Below are 18,166 nucleotides of genomic sequence, written 5' to 3'. Positions count from 1 at the left end.
ACCAGATAGTGGATTGAGTGCTTTGTTGGCATTTGGAAAATCACTTTCTTACTTATTACAGAGCAGCAGCACAGTTAAGAGCACAATTTCATGCCAGACAGCCAGGCACAGTCCCAGCTACGCCACTTACGAGTTGTATAATTTCAGGCAAGTTGCTTAACCTTTCTTAGTTTCCTCACCAGCAAGGGGGGGGGGTATTGCTCACATCTGACATCTAGGAAATATTCAATAAATATTAAAGTTTATTATCAACAATAGTATTTATTCCCAACACATTATCACTAGGATTGTGTTTGTCTACGTTCCTGCTCCAGCTGATAGAAAATTTTGTTTCTCCAGGATCACATAGTAGGTTTTGGGCTCGTGACTGTGACTTCCTCTATTCATATTTCTAAAGCCAGTTCATTGAAGTGCTTCAGCATTTATTTATTTAAAGAAGATCTTCTACATCCAATATTTAGAAGATTAGATTCATACTGTACTTGATTCCAGAAAATAAAATATTTTCAGACTCTTGCAATGTAACTAAAAGAAAAAAAAAAAAAGGACGGCCAATATTGATTTGGCTTTTTGGAAACCAAGACCATACCTCCAGAATATTTGAAAAATTTTTCTCTACTCGCTCAGAAAGGAACATGCCAAGTTCAATTGTTTTTAGGCACGTAATTTAAGCTAAGAGAATGTGATTTCTCCAAAGAGATTGTGCTCAAAATGAATAATCTGTACTTAACAAAAAGTGCCAGGAGGTCCACTTCGGATATAGCTTCTTAGGAGCTGAGTGAAGTGAGTTTAGGATGCATGGGTCTGAATTGCCTGGTCTCATCTCACACCCTCTAAGTGTTTGTGTAAGCCCAAGTTAGGAAAGCTCCATTATCCACCCATGGTAGACTCCATTCCAAATGAGTGTTTAACTATAGATGCTTCCAGAGGAAACTTTTCTCTAGTTCTCCTTGCCCTGATGTATGTGTTTGGTGTTTACAAAAGCATCAGCAGGGCTTATGCTCAGGTAAAGAGCTGATTTTCCCAAAGTTTGTGTATATTCTCCATATTACGATATTTTTTCTCATTTCCCTCCCCATTCAGACACTTCCTCTGCTACCGTGACTCTCATAAATTTTGGGCATCGTCTGACCTATAGTACTATAGACTAATACGCCAGATTTCTAGATACCTCTGTACCTCTGATATCTTGGCACAGATTTACGTAAATCATATATAGGAAAGACAGTGAAGAAAAATGAAGCATTTCTACTTTTTATATACCTCAATCACAAAGACGACTTTGACAAGACCAGAGTCAACGAGGGCTACAAAACCACCTCCTGATAGCCATCTGCTTAGACCAGGACAGGGAAGAAAGTGGCAAAAACTGATTTATCAGAAGGGTTTTTGTGTAGCTCCTAGATAACGAGATGTGGCTAACAGCAGAGGCGTTATCAACAGCATGAAGGATCCAAACCACTGAACAAATGACTTAACACGGAAGTGAGGAGGGTGACTCGGAGTCTGGTCTCATTAACAGGAAGGGCAGCGGATTGTAAAAACATGCTGTTTGGACTGGACATGTTGGATTTCAGATGATGACAATGTATCCGTATGGAAACGTCTAATATAAATTACAGAAAGAGACAATACAAACACTGAAAGGGACCAGGCCACAAGTGGTCATCTCATCCAGTGCTTGAACATAGGCAAGAAACTGACAAAACAGCTCACCCCTTGATGTGGCTGGCTCAGGTGGAACTGAAATCTGGAACAAAACTCAGAGAAGAGGTCAAGACATGTTTTATCTTTTTTCGATCCTCATAAAAACATAATGAGAGAGTTGTTATCTCCGTTTTACAAAGGAAACACTGAAACTCGATGAAGACTGAGTTTGAAAAGCTACTAAGTGACAGAGGTCAGCTCCATCCCGAGGCCTCCGTGAGCTCACGGTCCATGACTCTTTATCGCGAGAGCTAATTTGAGAAGCTTAAAAAATCCGTGTGGACTTCATAACAAAGCGGTAAATGTGATACGCTTGTATGTGCATGTGTGTACGTATAGTTATAAAATAAAACCAATTTTTTACACTACTACTAAATTCTTTTGCCAAAAGTATTATAAACAATGAACAGTTTTGTATCAGTTTTATCTGATACAATCAGTGTCAATTAAATGATAGTTTGCAGTAGACATTTATCAAGATCACAGAATATTCTTTGAATTAATAAAATGAAAAAAGTTATATTTAAAGAGAGAATGTCTGTCAAGCCACAGCCTACCTCCTACATTTCATAACTGCACGCTGGAGTGTGTAACTTTCCAGTGTCTGACTTGTCCTTGAGTTACTGATTGCCTTCTTTGGGGGGTGAATTCTTCTCTTTGCTCCTGATCCTTAGGGTGGACTTTTGGTGGCTGTTGCTGCAACTCCTGCGCTGAGTCCATGGGCCCAGGGCAGACACCGGACCCAGATGGGGTCACTTAGATTCTTCCTCAGGAATTTGGAATTGAGACTGAGGGGGGGCCATATTCTACCCTGGGGACTGGAGTGAATCTGAAAAAAACCCAGTTTACCAAAAGAGCATGGAGAATATGTGCAGACAGAAGCGAAAGGACAGAGAAACATGGGCACAAAACTCTGAGAACGTTGCCATTTCTGGTTCCTGCACCTCTCCAAGGCCTAGCAGTGTTTTTCCTCTGTGCTTCCATGAAATATCCCTCTTTGCTCATTCAGAAACCTTTATGGCTTAAGGAAGCACAGAATTGGCTTCGCTTAACTGGCTGCCAAATGGTCTTTACAAAGAACACACAGAGTACGAACAGTCCCTAGGATTACAATGTCCTGAGTACCTGGCAGAAGTCACAAAGAACCCCAGCTGGAACTCAATGTCTGAGGGAACATGGTGGCATTTTTTTTCCAGGTCACAAGGCCGGGTGACAGGAGCACCCAGGCCTCACCTGCTGTCTTCACATGCCATGTTTAGCTCTCTACAAAGGCTCGGAACGGTGACGACAGACCAGCGGACGTGTCATGACGGACTGCTAAATATGCGTAGCTTTTGATGCAATAACCTGATGTTGTTGTTGTTGTAACAAATTATTAATGCCAAATAGGAAAAGGGAGAGCGCACACCAAGAGCAGGGTAAGCAGGCAGCAACCAAGTCGGGGAGGATTTCCCAGGGGGAATTCGGCGTCGCCTCACTGACTTGGCAGCAAATGCACTCCGGGCATTTCACGCGTCTCCTGTGGATTGTCGCATATTACAGCTGTGCTCTCCTGGGCGCTGAAGATGCTACTTCCGGACGTGGAAGTGTTTCCTTTTACCAACTTGGGAATGAGATCTCAGCATATGAACAGAGAAGCAAACCATTTCTGTTTTCAGAGTGACTTCCACTTTGCTCTCTGCTTTCTGGAATCCAATCTATGAAAAAAAAAATTTAAAGACGTTGAGACAGACAAGATTTAAAGTATTTCATGGCTTGGGGCCAAGAGTTTGAGACCAGCGAGGGCAACATAGTGAGTCCTCCATCCCTACAAAAAAGAAAAAAAATTATCCAGGTGTGGTGGCATGCACCTGTGGTCCCAAACAGGAGAAATTGCTTGAGCCCAGGAGTTGGAGGTTGCTGTGAGCTATGATGATACTACTGCACTCTAGTTTGGGTGACAGAGCAAGACCTTGTCTCAAAAAAAAAAAAAAAAAAAAAAAAAAAAAAAAAATTTTGTGAATCATACTGTGCTTAAAATGTAAGTTGGGAAATCAAAGTCTACAGGACACACCAGGCTTTGAAGCACCCCTCCCTCCTCATCCCATCCTCGCCTCATTCCCCTAGGGGTAAAATATGGAGGAGGAGGATTGCTCACACATCATGTTGGATATTTAAGGTTGTGCAGCCAGAAGCCAGGCAGCGAAATGTTTTAAGATGAGAGTTGGAATTAAGATGTTTCCTTGGCCATTCATCGTAAAAAATGGATGATGATTCTGCCAGAAGTGCACATTTAAAATTCTTTCATGTATAATAAATTGCTTGTCATGAAGTGTGAAGAACTCCAGGAAGTGCAAACATGTCAGTATTTCACAGAGATGAATATTAGGGCTGGACGCAACCCCTGTACAACATGTTTAGACAAAAATGTGAGATTTCTTGACTTGCTATTAGTTTATGTGGAAAGGGATTAATGGTTATTTCTTCTGCTTTAAAAAAACGTGGAGTTTGGCCTCATTTGGCCGTTGCCTAGAAGTGTCCGAGGACCACAGTAATGAAAGAGCTTTATTTTGGGTTGATTACTTCTATACATGCTGCTTCCTTTCTGCATGGGAGCACATTGTTCTGCAGTAGAAAGCTTTTGCAAATTCCCCATGTGTCAGAAAGAGTCAAAGAAAATGCCCAGTTTTTTCCCACCAGGTGTTTGGCTGGGGACAGAAGAAAGGACAGGGCAAGGGACAGCGGCTTTACACAGCGTGGTCATGCAGGACAGACTGGTCTGTCCATACCTAAATGCTCATCAAACAACTAGTGCAAGTCTAGGTCATAAAGTGGGCTGGAAGGCTTATTTTCAAATTTGTTTTTCTTCTCTTTTTGTTTTTGGTTCATTTGAGGCAAAGAATGTTCCATTGGGTACCTGATTAAACATAAAATTGCTATTTTCTTAGATTGCCTATTATCAAAGGTAGGTATTAAGCCTGCTGTTAATTGTTTGAAATTATTCAAGTTGCATAAGGACTATAGTTTTGTGAATAGTCACGGTTCTTAGGATACATAAAGGAGCTCATTCCTGTGCAGACTGAATAGATCTGTGATAAGCAGAACTGTTAGTTATTCAGAGACAGATTTTAAAAAATTAAAAAAAAAACTTTTTAAGTTAAAAATGTTACATTTTATCGTCAAATTATACACTCAAACTCGCATCGAATGTATTAATTTTGCTCTCAGCTCTTACTTTAGTTTCTCTTTTCTCATTTGGGCAGTTTTGGTCATAACATATATAATATGTGATTTTTCTGCCAAATGGTATGAAACAAGTTTATGCAAATTGCTCCAAAGTACAGAGATGCTCAGTGAAGGAAAAATCTAGAGCTTAAGAAGTTCGGGAAATGCTTCCTGCTTTGTGTTCTCTCTTTGGGCTTTATAAAACAGAGTCTCAAAAGGAGTCTTCTAATATTAAAAAAAAGTGTTTAGCCAGAGATTTCCCAAGCAAAAACCCTTTCCTAAGTACTATCTATGAACATCTCCTTGAACGCTTTGGGAGCTGCTGGTGGAAAATGGGCTCATTTGATCAACTCTCGAGCTGAGGCCTCTTGTAGAGGTTGAACCAGCGGTGCAAGGAAGCTGTCTTGGTGATGAGCCCATTCAGATGTTGGTATTCTACTATCCCAACGGCTAGATTTCTGCCTGAAGTTGTTTTCTGTTTGTTGCTCTTGCTTTTCAGTTCCTTTTTTTAAAGTCCTGGAAACTAAGTCACTGTTTACTTCTCTGTAACAAAAGCTCTGACTTGATACCTCAGTCGTCGTAAGAATGCAATTCTTTTCCCTGAACCCTTGTGCTCTGGGGACTGGTCTCGAAGGCAGGCCTCTGGGCACACCAACCGGTTGCCTGCCCCCTTGCCGGTCTGCGTGCTGCTTGCCAGGTAGACCACGGATAATGGCCTGAATATTGAATGTTAATCACTTAACGGATGTTTATTGAGTGTCTACTCTGTGATTGAGTGTCTACTCTGTGCCAGACAGTCTTCTAGACTCTGGGTACAGCAGACAGGGAACACGTCAGGTAACTGCCCTGCTCTAACGGGGGTGACATTGGGGGAGCCAGGCAAGAAACACACACGTTGATAGATAAAGAATGACGCATGTCGTGGATGGGTAAGAAGATTGAAAAATCTAGGGTAACAGAACATGTGGCTATTTTAGATGCTGTGGGCTAATAAAATCTCCTGCTGCATGAGAATCTGAGCTTCGGTCCAACTGTCTAGATCTATAGCTCTGGTACTCTGATAAGGGTAAACATGCCAACTACGTTACTAAGCAAGCTTGCTTATGATAACAATGATGCCAGATTAGTAAATTGCATCTGAACCAGGAGGTTTTGCAAATCAACTCTTAAGTATCTGATGGAGGTGGCATCTGGAGTGTGGCTTCTCCGAGTCCCAGGGGTCTTGTAACTAGCATGTGGGTTGTGGGGACTTTGTAAGCTGTGTCTATGGATTTATTGCAAGAGTTACGGATTCTCGTGGGACAGCCGGCGTTGAAGCCAGAGCAGCTCCTGCACTGCCCAGCGTGGGTCTCTTCTTGCCCTGGTGGGGACTGTCGCACCTGAGTTGCTGTAAGGATGCCCAGTGCTGCGGAGCGACAGGTTCAATTGGTCCCTGTCGGATACTTTTGAGTGAACTGTTGCCATGAGCCACATGTTGTCTTCTGAGACTGCATGTTGAGTTTAACCTGAGGGGGTTTCTTGGTGGGCATAGCAGATGGGGGATCTTAATGAGCAGAGAAGTGAGGGTGGGAGCCAGGGGAAGATGGTCTTAGGGAGGGGGAACTGTAGGCACAGAGGCCCTGATTGCCATGATTGAAGAGAAGCAAGAAGGCTGGTGTAGTCTGGGCAAAAATTCCAGACAATTGTATCCATGATTTCATTCGTGTGCCTAAACTGTGGGAGAGGAGGTGTGTGCCCAGGAGTGACCAACAGAAGGCAGGGTTCTCAAAGTGCTAATGGGAGGCACTTTTTTTCCCTTTTGTAAAATTGTCATTCATGATGAAAAAATGGTGTTTTTGTGCTGTTTTGAAGCAACTAAACTGTGATTTCTGTCTTACAACATACAGAACTGCTTTCATGTGCTTTTGTGGCCAATATCACACTCCCTATATAGCTACACATCTTTTCCCCTTCTGGGAAACTATGACCACCCTCCTCCTGCAACCCCTACCCCCATATATTTTATGAAATTGACACAATCTCGTGGTAAGAGAAGCATTATTATCTACAGTTTTCAGATGTAAGAGTTCAACAGCACAACTGAGGGTATATAAGGTGGTAGAACTGAGATAGATCTCGTGACAATTATTTTTCTATTGCCCTCCCCCCGCCCCCTGTTGGTTGGAATCTTTGATGAATGACATATCTGGTTTGCTCCTCTTCCTCTCTGTGTGGCTGAACCTTCTGGTGTAGTCTCTCTGCATTCCCCTCTGCCTCTCAAAGACGCAGTTCCTGTTCAGAATCTCATATTCGGACCCATCACAGCTGTCAGACTTGCCCTGGCTGTTTCTGGTCGTGGCTCAGTTGTTCCACTTCTGCTCCCATTTCCCAGGCTGTGCTAATTGGCTGTCACCAACCTGGAGCACCGACGTGGGCTGCTTTATCAATGAGCCGCAGGTGGGATTGTTTGACTTAGTTGAATGCCCTAAAAAAGAAGGAAGGTGTGCTCCAAGTCAAAGGAGGAGTAGCCTTGAGTTTTCCTCTCGCTTCCCTCTTCCAAATTCAATCTCTTGCTGTGAATCTCTAAAAGGACCCCTGAGGAAGTAAGATTGCTGGAATTTGATGGGGTTTGGCTGGAAGAGCTGAAATCCGGCTGCAGGAGTTCAGAGGTGTCTTGGCAACCACAGGGGGCAGCAGGGAGTTGTTGCAGAGGGAAGCCATGGTGGACGGAGAGGTGGAATGGCTGCTCCGTCTCATTACAAGGCTGCAGCCAGGAGCCAGCAACTAAGGAGGAACCAGGATCAGACAGCCTTGGAAATGGACTTAGGAAGCCTTGCAGAAGCAAGGATGGCAGAAGAATCAAAGATAGGAAATAGACGCCTTTAAGACAACACTATTCAATAAAAATATAATGTTGAGTCATAAATATGAGCCACATATGTGCTTAGATTTTCTAGTAGCCACACTACAAAAAAATTAGAAAGAAACAGATGAAATTAATTTTAACCATATGTTTAATTTGACTCAATATATCCAAAATATTGTATTAACATGTGCTAAAACAAAGAATTATTAATGAGATGCTATACCTTCTCTTTCTTATACAACAGCTTCAATATCTGTGGTGTATTTTATACTTACAGCACGTGTCATTTGGAACTAGCCACATTCCAGGTGTTCAATAGTCACGTGTGGGTAGCTGCTACCGACCATACTGGACAGGGCAGCTCTAAGATAACACTAAAAAGAGAAAGGGGGGAGGGGTCAGAGATGGTTGGGGGAGGGTAAATAGAGAGGGAGGCTGGAGGCACAGACAGCCCTGACTGGCAGTTGTACCTTTTTGACAAAGTGACGGTGTGAAGCTTCATTTTGTAACCAGGACTTTGCCTTTTCTAATTTATTATAATATAACTCTTTAAAGAATATCGATAAGAAGTATAAAATATCTGAGCCGGAAGGTTTCTCAGAGGCTTTATGCTGAATTGTAGGGATTACAATTTGTTTTCTAGTCTTGAACCTATTATGATCAGTTGGTTGAAGCTGCCTAGACTACTGTGTCAAGTAGGATTCTGAGGTTGTATCTTACCTCGGTAGGAAAGAGCACTGTGATCGTCTTCCAAGGATGTGATGCACATTTGCCACTATCTCTGATATAGTACAAAGTTCTCTACATTCTGGAGACCTAGCAGACTCTTTGTGAATTTTTTCTTTTTTTTGAGGCAGGGTCTTGTGCTGTTGCCCAGGCTGGAGTGCAGTGGCATGATCATAACTTATTGCAGCCTCCAGCTCCTGGCCTCAAGTGATCCTTCTGCCTCAGCCTCCCAAAGTGCTGGGTTTATAGGCATGAACCGCCATGACCAGCTCCCCTTTGTGAATTAATTGAACATGACTGAGCTCAGTTTCTTCATTTGTAAAATAGGAATAATTATCCTTTTCAGGATCGCTGTGGGTATCAAATGATACACATGTTAAGTGCCTGGCGCATAGTTACCATCTGTAAACGTTGGTTTCCTTCTTATTTTTGGTTTTACTATTTGATCAATATTTGTTGAGGAACCGGTTTGTGCTCAGTATTATACTGTATAGTCTGGGCAATATGATAAGTGAAATACTGTCCTTCCTTATAAGGAGTCAGGTTAAAAAAAATTATCACACATTTCATAGTGGGTGGCCCAGTGTAATATATATTTAAGTGCCTTATTGTGGATCAGAATATGTGTTATTACTATTAAAAGGAAAAGAAAAGGAAGTTAGGGAAGGCTTTGAGAAGGATATAGATCTCGCGTTAAACAGATAATATAATTAATCATGATATTCACAAGAAATAGACCGTTTTAAAGGACATGGACTTACAACTCTCAAATTAATTCCCAAAGTGAGCTCTTAAGCCTATCAATTCAAGTCCTACCAATCGATAACCACATTTTTGATTTGTGGCTTATGCTAATGAGTTAGTGGAATTAATACTATATTTTATAGTTGGCCATGGACACCATTACGTCTTGTTTAATTAAAGTTATCAGCTTTCAAAAGTCAAAGCAAGAAACATTTTATTGTGCCCTAAAATTATGGATGCTTTGCAAGGACTGAGTAATAGTTCCAGTGAAAATTGTCTCCTCTGATAACCTCCTCGTGTTGAGATTTCTTAGAAGGTGAAAGACTGTGGTACAGCTGCAGTTTAAGCTGTTTCCCATTTCACCTGCTTCAATTCCTTCGCCTTTAATTCCAAATCGTTTTATTTCCTGCAGCCAAAATGAGTCTTTGAACTTTGCGGTCTTTAATCAGAAGATTCATTATTCCAGTAACATGCCTAGGTTTATGATTAAAATAAGTCAGGCTGTACACTTCTCATTTTTCCTGTAGGAACCCAACAGCAGGCAGTAAAGAATCTGTCAAAGGTTTGCTGCTTTTAACAAATATGGAGGCCAGCCATTTGGAGCCCTGAAGCTGTTAGAGGAATTCTAGGCTTAATGAGTTTATGCATTAATTTTTTTTTTTTTTTTTTTTTTTTTTGGTACAGAGGGATTCTAGGGGAACTTTGGAATCTTGCTATTCTAACGGCTTCCCTCTCTAGATTCGTTGCTTTGGATTTTTAAAATGTGTGTCCATTTTACCTTGTGACCCAAGCAGACACATACATAAATAACTAAAAGTAGAGTTTCATAATCTGACATCTGCGTTTACTTCATGTGATGTACTTGGTCTTGTTTCTATTCCTTTCTCTTCTAATGGGGTCATTTAAAAAATTAAGTTGATTTCACAAAACACTAACTGGTTGTGGCTTATGATCTCAAAATGCTGCTCTATAGGAACCCATAAGGTCCCTTGCAGACATAAGGGTTTGGCGTGGACGTTGATTCATTGTCCCAGACAGGAGAAACACAGGTCAAAGGTTGAAATTGTCCACTAGTTGGCGCGAAAGGAACATCGTAGTTTCACACCACAGGTAGGTGTTTGGCCAGGATGCATAAATCTCGAACCTTCGACACTGCTACAGATTTTAGCTTTCCAAAGGCCAAGAAGAGCTCCCATGGAAGACACCTGTTTCAGATCATGTCATGAAACATGTTATTAGGTTTATTTAAAAGCCGTATTTCCTGAATCAGCTGATTTTTATGATCTATCACTAAGGGGGAAAAAAGCACATAACATAATAGTATGTATAGTGTGATCTTGTTTTATGGAAAAAAAAATATATACACAGAAAAGTGTATTTCTATTTAATACATATATATCAGATTGGTGGGATATAGATTTTATCGTCGCCTTATTTTTTCTATTTTTTATAATGATAAAAATGTTTAAAAGTACAAATATTTATATATTACTCTAACTCAGTAAGCTGTACTGACCTCTTAGCACTATGTGAACATTCTGTGGGAAATACAAAAGAAACCTAAATAGTCCAGCTGGTGTTATTTGTCTACCTTCCATAGAGGATGCCACAAGGCATGGCAGAGTCAAGAACTAAGTTCTACTCCTCGTTCTCAACCTAATTGGTTGTAAAGTGTTGGATATATGGGCTCACTCAAGCCCTGACCTTTCTCGTGGATAGTGAGAGGTTGATGCTTTCCCATCCGGTGCCGTGTTTGTTGTCAGTGGAAAGGCTGATGCCCAGAGTTTTCCAGGGGTGAGCATTTTATTTTCAGCCTTGGACTTAGGACTCCACGTGTATCACTTAGTTTTACCTATCTGGATCTTCGCCTCATTAGCTCCTTGTACTACCCATGGATTTAATAGCTCACATGTGATTTATAAGTTTGGAGTATCAGGTCTGTGTACAAACCGGCATAGACCACTGATCTTCATGTTTGCTTACTTTAGTGTTGGAATCTGGGAAGCTTGTGCCATGGGACCACTCAATTCAAAATAACAAGGGGTTTGACGAGGTTATTAGCATCCATAAACTCAGGTTAGTTGACACTTAGCAAAGCAAATTTACTTTCCCCTCTAGTTTTTAATATGCAACCTCTTATAACATTAGCTTCAGATGATTGGCACAGCAAACAACTGCTAATATATTCTTGTCTTGTCACTGTCTGTTTAGGGAGTCTTTAACACAGCTGTTTGACACAATATGACTTAATGCCTCTGTTAAAGCCATCAGACTGTGACTCAGCGATGTGTATCCGGGGAATCTTTTAGGCTATGCTGTTGACGTACTGCACCATATTGGCTCCTTGGTTGTAGTTAGGGTTTATAATGCCAGTGTGTATACAGCAGTCACATAGCATACTGGTCCATGTGAGCAGAGTAACAAGAGGTACCGATGATTCCTAGGAATTTGGCTGGGTGTAAGTAGTTGACCTGTGAGTAGAACGCATTTAGGAAAGTGGTATGTGGAACCAAAATGCCCTACGTGTGCCTTTTCCCCGGCTGCCATATGTCACTGCATGCCATTGCTTGTCTTGTGTGTGCGCTAAGATGGCAACTGCTTCTTCAATAGTGTTGGGGCTCAGAAAACAACACCCCAAAATGACAGACTCAGGAGCAGGCTCAGAAGCAAAAGTTTATCTCTGACCTTCTCTTGCCCTCCTGTTTCTGGCGCCTTCGTCTCCCCAGAGCCTAGGCATAGAAACCAGAATCCCCCTTCCCCAAGGTGAGTCATGGAAACCAAAACCCCTTTTCCCTAAAACCAGCCATAAAGCCTAAAAATATCACTCTCACTTTCCCTCTACCTTTCTGTGTAAAAACTGGCCATAAAGAAATGATCTGACTGACCTTATTTGATTGTAGGTCGTAAGGCTCCCATTCCAGAGAGGGTCCTGCCCCACACCCAGCAGGAAGGAATACTCCACAGAGAGGCCAAGAAGAATCTAGACAGACAGGCTTTGCTGAGTTTCCCCACTCAATTTATTAGCATTCTGTCATATCCTTTTTGACAACTATGTATTTCTGCATAGTTGTCCATTCTTTTTTGAACCTAAGCATAAAAATGGACAGTTTCCCCTGTGTCTTTGGGTCTTCATTCTGAAGGCTCCCGTGTCACATAAAACGATGGTCACATAAATTTGTATACCCTTTCTCCTATTCATCTGCCTTTTGTCAGTTATTTTTCAGTAAACCTTGAGAGGGTGAAGTGAGAGTTTCCCCTTGGCCTCGACAGCAGCAATGGCCTTCACATGTTTATGGCAGTGCCCGGTAGCATGCTTTGCACAGACTTGAACTTCCTTTAAGAGACCGCTGGTATTTCTCCTTGTCATCTGCACTAGGCCATTCTGGAGGGGACATCTGAGCTCTGAGTTGTGTCCTCCTGTCAGCACCCACTGGTAGGCTCCACCTCTGCCCTGCACGGTGCCATCGCTGCCTCTGCTCAAACACATATTGACATATTTACTTATTTATTTATTGTCTCACTTTTGGGCGTTTATAGCAAAAATGTACTTAATAAAATCATAAATTATAATGTAAATATTATCATTGGATAAACATAAGTTATGGTAGGAATTTAAAACTACAAGGGTTATTTCCTTTTTCAAGAATCTCTAAGCCTTTTGGTTTTGAACCACTTTAGGGTCTAATAATAGCTAGAGAGGCTCTTGCCAAAAAAATGCACAGATGCACAGCAATTGTTGCCTACAATTTCAGGGGCTCCTGGGACTTTCTGAAGTCCAGACATGTGCCAGTAGATGTCTGTGGAACCCACGCCAAGACTCTCGTTTAAGACTTTCTTTTATTTATAGGCTATTAGCTGAGATAAGAAGGTGACTTGTCATAGAGAATATATGTCTCACCAGGAACATCCCCTAGGAAGAGGAGTTACTGGTCTTCAAGAGGACTGGACTGAACTTTCATGCGAAGAAATATATGCAGTGACCCAGATCCAAGGCAAATATGTTTCCTTTCCCAAATTTTGGACAAATAAGTACTGGCCTTGGTGATTTATTTGCTGAATTGAGGCAGTGGTATTTAACTTTTGAACCACAATAGGGTGGTGAATGGCTATAAGGAACTGAGTACTTGCAGAATACTCTAGCCTTTCTTCCTCCCATCCCTGAGTAAAGGGTTCCCCAAACTATGGTGAGTTGTGTAATTATTTCATTATATATTACAATGTAATAATAGAAATAAAGTGAACAATAAATGTAATGCACTTGAATCATCCCGAAACCATACCCTGTCTGTGGAAAATTGTCTTCCATGAAAACGGTCCCTGGTGCCAACAAGGTTGGGGACGCTGACTTAATACACCACAGATCCAAGCTTTTCCTCCTCTGTGATTACTGATTTCCCTCAGCTGTCTTAAAGACGTTTTAATTTCATACCCTCCAAAATGAAATGTTTCGAGTTGAGGATAGGGAAAAAAGCCTTTCTTTGGTGGAGAACAGGGAAACTCTCATTTCCTGTTCTCTCCTCATTCCCTTTGCCATATTGTAAAGCAGGGTGTAGAGAAGTTTCGGGATGGTGGAGAGAGCAGGGCTTGAATGCCAGACAGAATCAGATTTAAAACTCAACCTTACCATGTACTATCGTAGCTGTGGACCTTGGTCAATGTCATGGACCATCTTTGAACCTCCACTGCTTCATATAGTAGTTGAGAGATTATGAAATGATACGTGTGAGTAAGTACATCGTTAGAATTTAATATACAATAGCTTCCCAGCCATCCTGTTCTTTCCCATCCTTTCTGCTTTGAAGGCTTTGGGCAATCTACTCATGCCAAAGGAAAGGGATTGATTCATTCATTTGTTTATTGTCCATTCATTCATTCATTTGTTCAATTCTATAAACAAGAACTGTTCATTCATTCACTCATTCATTTGTCCATTCAATTCTATAAACAGGCTTTGAATACTTACATTGCATTATGTGCTAAAGAGAAACAAGCAAGTTATTATCCCTGCTCTCAAAGAAATTATAGTTTGAGAACATATTCCTAAGTAACTAACCCTAGATAGGATGTGGTACTTCCCTGAAGTTCCCAGAGTTGGATCTGCCAAGCCCTTTCCCTTTGGGAGGTCGTCACTACATTATATTGCTAGAGATTAAGAAAAAAGGAAGAAGGAACTTTCCAACTGCACCTCAGTACTCTCATGTGGAATGAGGAAAGGCATTTACAAATCCACAGTGTCCAGATTGGAAGGTTTGAGGCAAGAAGGTAGACGGCTGCATCATGCCAAATAATCCTAGCAAACAACCAGCTCATCAATAAAAAAGTCAAATTATTGGTTAAGCTTCATCACTTGTGGATCTAAATCATGGCTAAATTGAGTTTGCATTATTTAGTCTTAAAGGCTACTTAACATCTTAAAAATGCAAACCTATGGTAAGAGCCCTTAATGAAAATAGTAACCATTAGTGACTTCTGTTCTCAAACTTCTTTCAGTTTAAAAAAACATGCCTTTTGTTCAAGTGGCTCCCTGGTAAGCATTTAGATATGAGTGGAAGAACATTAATTTAAACCTTAGGGGTTCCCTTTAGTCTATGTTAGTTTCTTTAGGCATTTAACTTCAAAGAAATTATATATCTTGCAGGGAGAACAGAGTATAGCACATTGTTTTCCAAGACTTTGGTTGTCATTATATACATTTTCTTCTTAAAAAAAAAAAAGATAAGTAACATTTTTCTATTTTCACTGTTTATAAGCTCAATTCATGTTGCTTGCATTGGAAATGAGAATATGATAAAAGTCCTAAAGAGTTGATGTTAAATATTATAAAAGTCATAAAGAGTTGATGTTTAAAATATTAATGGAAATTAATGAAGATGGTTTGATTTTTAATTGTAGTAATGTAAAAATATCTGATATCTCAAAAAAAACCCCAAAATGATTAAAAAGAAAGAAAAGTCCTCTAGATTTTTGAGTTCAGAGGCTTTCAGAGAAATTGGAAATGTTGAAAAGAGCTTTATTAACTGTACTAAAATTTTTTGAAATAGAGTACAAGAATCAACATTTTTTTCTTCAAAGTTATTATATCTTTAGAGGGGAAGCTTCTAATATCAAGGCAATCTATGCATGTTGAGCTATAATTTGACTATAGCAGATTATCAGGTTTTTGTCATTGAATGTAGTAAAGAGAGAATAACAGAAAATTATACATCTAAGAATTTGTGACCGTTTTTGAGCACTAGAAAAAAAATACTCTACCTGTTCCCAGTTTAATCCTTTTCCCCCTCCCCTCAAACTATGTGGTTTCTATCTCTTTAATGGCTGTCATTTAGGGCTGTGGTCCCCAACAGCTCTGCCCCCCCCCCACCTTGCAAAAATTGTCTTCCATGAAATGTAGGAAACTGGCCACACAGCAGGAGGTGAGCGGCAGGTGAGCTAGGAAAGCTTCATCTCTATTTACAGCCACTCCTCATCGCTCACATCACTGCCTGAGCTCCGCCTCCTCTCCTGAACACACCCCCCTCCTGTCCCCAATCCATGGAAAAACTGTCTTCCTTCCATGAAACCAGTCCCTGGTGCCAAAAAAGTTGGGGACTGCTGATTTAGGATTGAAGTCTCAGAGTCCAGTTATTGGAATTCTTTTCTCACTCATGCTTGATGGAGTTTTTATGTTCCTCCCCATTTTTTTTTTTTCTGCTTGAGATAATAGAATGCTTTGCAATCTAGGAAAACACATAATTTTGTTGTTGTTGAGAAAAGGACGGAACTTCTATACTTGGCAAGAGAAGGCAATTTAAAATTCTAAAAAGATTTTTCCCGATAAGGCCAATTTGAAGGGAGGATGTGTATACTTAATGCAAACAGTTGACATTGCCAGCAAACATGATAGATGTCTCCTGCTGTTATTTGCTGCTGTTGCTGTTTGAACAAAAGCTATTCTGATCATAATCCATCTTCCTCGTTTAGCTAAAAAGATCCAATATCTATGCAGTAAGAGTTGAAAAGCCAAGCTAGAGGAAGTAAATTTGTTCCTATGAGGAGGCCAACTGATTCATAGGAACTGTAATCAAAAGTGTTCCTACGAGGCTGAAAGATATTTTTGTAGATATATATAATATTCATACACAAATTTCTAACACAGCAAAGCATGTGGCTCTTTTTTGTCATTTGAATTAAAACTGTCCTCTATTTGTCACCCAAGAACCTATCACAATATGCTTTCAAACTACCTTTCCAGCTTTAGTGCATTTCACTATTCCTCTTCTACTATTACAGCTATACTTCATCCAAACGGAAGAACTACACAAAAAGAACATTGCGAGTTTTTTTGTTTGTTTGTTTCTATGCCTGTCCTCATGTTTTCTTAGCCCTTATCATCTCTGGCTAAAATTTTGCCAATTCTTTCAGATCCAATTCATATGGTATGCTATAATGGAAACAATTGATGGAGACAGATTTAATATACCTTCTTCTTCTCTAGAGGGGAAGGGAGGTCACTGGTTGTCTCAGTAATATTAGGACCTTCCTACTTGGCTATGGCTGAGTGTTCTAAAGGGGACTTGGGTCTCAAACCGGGCCAATCTGATTCTTTAAATGATGCATTGGAACTTGAACAGAGAGATCCAGGTCTCCCTGGGAGTAGAGTCATCTCAGTGGCTAATATTTTGCTTATGAGACTTCTCTCCTCTGTTTTACTATTATTTAAAAACTTGCCTTATTTTCTCTACATGACTACAAGTTTTCCATGGATAGGAAAGCTGTTTTGCTTATTATTTAAAATTTCTTTATGATACCTAGCATAGTGTCTGTCATGTACCTATTCAAAACATACTCACTGAATTTAATAGAATGTTCTTTGAACCAGGTGTAAAATTTGGCCATAGTTTACTAATACTCCGGGATGGGATATTAAAAATGGTCTAGGGTAGATGCATCCCACTAGACTAAAGCTATATATGTTGTTGTAAAAAGAAAAATGAAATATATGTGTAAAATTTTGGTAACAAATGATGACTTTTAATATCACTCTGTAACATTTTCAACTTATAAAACAGAATAATCAAAAAACATTATACAATACTTCAATTAATATGCCCTAGAATATATTCCAGGGAAGATTACTATATATTCTGTATATTCCAGGGAATATATACACACACACACAGACACACACGCATATATATATATGTCAGTCACTATCTCTATTTCTCCTCTGATCTGGAGCTGTTGGTATAGTCTTTACTGTATCTACATATATGTTCCATGCTATGTTTGGTATGTGAATCAATGAAGTGATAGTCCCAGGTTGATCTCCGCTGAATGTTGTTGAAAGGAATGAAAAACTTTTTCAGTTTTGGTTTCTTTCACCAGTCTATCTATCCCCCTATTGAATTAGAATCATCCTCTGTGTTATCCACGACACCCTTTTCTGTGCTCTCTTCATTTGGCTGACATTTTCTTTTTGCAAATTACAGCCCATTGTCCTTGCTTCCTCTGCAAGTATTGGATCCTGTAACTCATATCTGTTAATAAACTCATAAAGCCATTTACAAAATATTCCTAGAGATGCAACATGATTTAGTCAAGAGAAAAGACACTGAGCTTAAGAGTCCAGAGTCTTGGGTTTCATGCCTCCCAGGTCCAGCAGGAATCCAACAAGAATCGCATCCTTCCCTGTGACCTTGACCACATCCCACAGCCTGATGAGCCTCTGGTCGTCTTCTATACGTTGGAGGCAGTAATAGCTCCTGACTGCCTCACAGCTTCCTTATGAGGAGCAAATAACACCAAACTTGTGGAAAGTGTTTTGTAACCTACAAAGTACTTTGCCAACCAAAAAGCTTCAATGTCGAATAGGTGAAGTAATAGCGCTACTCCCAACAGCAGCAGCAGTAGCAACAGTAAAGAGAACAAAATCTAGACTGCAGATGGAATTTCAACACACTC

Source organism: Eulemur rufifrons, chromosome 11 (genome assembly GCF_041146395.1).
Source record: "Eulemur rufifrons isolate Redbay chromosome 11, OSU_ERuf_1, whole genome shotgun sequence".
Classification (NCBI taxonomy): domain Eukaryota; kingdom Metazoa; phylum Chordata; class Mammalia; order Primates; family Lemuridae; genus Eulemur; species Eulemur rufifrons.
The sequence above is the reverse complement of the archived record's forward strand: the minus strand, read 5'-3'. Positions refer to the sequence as shown.